Source organism: Aquarana catesbeiana, linkage group LG01 (genome assembly GCF_042186555.1).
Source record: "Aquarana catesbeiana isolate 2022-GZ linkage group LG01, ASM4218655v1, whole genome shotgun sequence".
Taxonomy (NCBI): Eukaryota; Metazoa; Chordata; class Amphibia; order Anura; family Ranidae; genus Aquarana; species Aquarana catesbeiana.
Genome location: NC_133324.1, coordinates 646,062,903 through 646,065,479, shown reverse-complemented (window position 1 = coordinate 646,065,479; position 2,577 = coordinate 646,062,903).

Here is a 2,577-nt window from a genome sequence, read left to right as displayed (position 1 = left end):
AAATTCTATATTGTAACCCTGGGCTAGCATATTCAGAATGTACTGGTTTTCCATTATGCTTGCCCAATAGGGGAGAAAGCCTTGCAGTCTTTCCCCCACCTGTAACCGGCTGTCATTGCATCTTGCTGGTTGGCGCAGGAGGATGGAAAAGGACATTTCCTCTGCCTTTTCCTCTCTGCCCTGACCAATTTTTCTTTCTCTCTTGAGGCTTGTTTTGTTCCTGAGCCCTTTGAGGAGGAAAAAAACGTTTGACTGGTTGTTTCTTCTTTTTGACAGGAAAAGATTTCTTTTTATGTGCAGTCCTGTCCAGAACTGAGTCCAAATCAGGGCCAAACAATAAGTCTCCTAGAAAAGGGACTCCGCATAATTTATTTTTAGATGCTGCGTCCCCCTGCCAAGTGTTTAGCCATAAAGCCCTTCTAACAGAATTAGCAAGGGCTGCAGCCTTAGCTGTCATCCTGACAGCAGCTACGGCTGCTGAGAGGGTAGAAAAGGAGTCAAGGATTTCTTGCTTAGGGGAATCTGATATTATATGAGCTCTATGCTGATTTACCCAATACTCCAAGTTCTTGGAGATGCAAGTTGTTGCCATTGCTGGCTTAAGGTTGCCCATAATGGATTGCCAAGTCCGCTTGAGCTGTTGATCCATTTTTTTAATCCATGGGGTCCTTTTAAGATCCCCATGTCCTCAAATGCCAGATCAGTAGATCTTGACACCTGAGAAAAGGCTGCATCAAGTTTTGGAACCTTATTCCAAAGAGCCGCTGGGTCTTCATCAAAAGGGAACCTTCTCTTATGAGCCCTAGAGAAAAATGGTTTCCTATCAGGGTCAGCCCATTCTTTTCTGATTGTTTCAGAGATCACTGCATGGACTGGAAAGGTACGGGACTTAGACTCGCTAAGCCCTGCATACATCTTGTCGTGTAAAGACATTTCCTTATGCTCTTCCTCTAGGCCTAGAGTAGCATAAATAGCCCTTAAAAGGCCATCCTCCTGATCCAAAGATAATTTATATTTGGAAGACGTATTTTCCAGCTCATCACCATCCTCACTAGATTCATTAGAATGAGATGGGGAAAGCCCTTCCTGGTTCAGATGGATAGGCGAGTGAGGATCTAAAGGATTGAATGGTAGCAACCAATTCCTTTTTAGCAGATGCGATTAGATCACTGCATGCGGAAGTGGTTTCTTCCCTCACCAAGGAGTCAACACATGTTTGACATAAAGCCTTTTTCCAGCCTTCATTTAACTTAATTTTGCATGAAGGACATTTCTTTCTAATCCCAGAGTCAGAGCTCTTGGCCTGCCATGATAAGGGAAAAAGAGAGAGAAAAAGACAAACCATCTTTTAGAGTCAGCTTGAATACTCAAGATGCTCACCACAGGTGCACAGTGAGAAAAGCTACCAGACTCATGTGCCCTGACAGGCCCCTCCGCCACCAGGGGGAAAAAAATACCCTCAAACTTCACTAACATGTATAAAGAAGAGGGCTAGAGAGAGACCCCACAGTAAAGCTGAGCAGAAACTACAGTCTGCTCCTTACCTGGGCCTTGCTGGTGCCTGTGCCTGTTCCACTAGCTGCGGTTCCTGAATCCATGCTGAGGCAGCAGCGTGATGCTTGTGGCAAAAACGCCGGTTCCGGACTCCAATAGCGCCTGTGCGCCGGACCGGAACTAAATAGGCACCAGACCTATTCCTCCCTCCTCCCCCTGCGCTTCCGGCAAAAATGATGCCTGGCGCCTGCTCCCTGGATGCCGCCCCACTTCCAGATACCTCACATCCGGCGGATGCAGTCCTCTGACTGCCCTTTCCAAGATGGCGGCGGCGTCAGGGAAAAAACATGTGCTGGCAAAAAAAACAAAAACGCCTGTCATGCCCGATGCCCCCGCCTGGGAGCAGCGATACCCAGAGCAGTTCTGGCTCTCCCCGAGCACTGACGAGGGAGAAGGAGCCCATCCACCCGGCACCCGGAAGCCTGTGGAAAATGGGAGGAATTGGCTCTCCTGAGGTAGGTAAAAATAGTGGAGTAGGAAGCCTGTTCTCTCAGGACAGAACCTTGAGAGCTCCAAACTCCCACGTGTTCCCGCCGGAGGAAACACATAAACTGATAAGTGGGAAGGAGCCTCCTTTTAAAGTTTGGTGGAGGTGTGTTTCCTGTCATGTGGGTGGAGCCACGCTCTCAAGGTGCTGTCCTGAAAGACGTTAAGGGAAAAATACGTTTGTATATATAAGTGAAACGTAAGTAGCAGTTCCCATATAGATAATAAGCGTCCGTTAGGCTCCAGATAAGGTGGATATGACCATAAATGTATTCCTCATGTAAGAAAGATTGGCTCCCATAGTGTAGTAAAATGTAGATGTCCGTTTATTAAAAGTTAGAACATAAATACAACCAGCATGCAAAGAGTCCAAACAGCATATGTGTCTACAGCCAGCTACGGTGGCTGGCGGTTAGCAGGCCGTAGACAACCATATAGATAAAAGCCGGGATAAGGGGACAGCAGCGGCCCATTGTGCTCCAGCTGCGTTCCACCCTGTCAGATACCCCGGAGTGATGTAGTGTGCGTGGCTCCGTC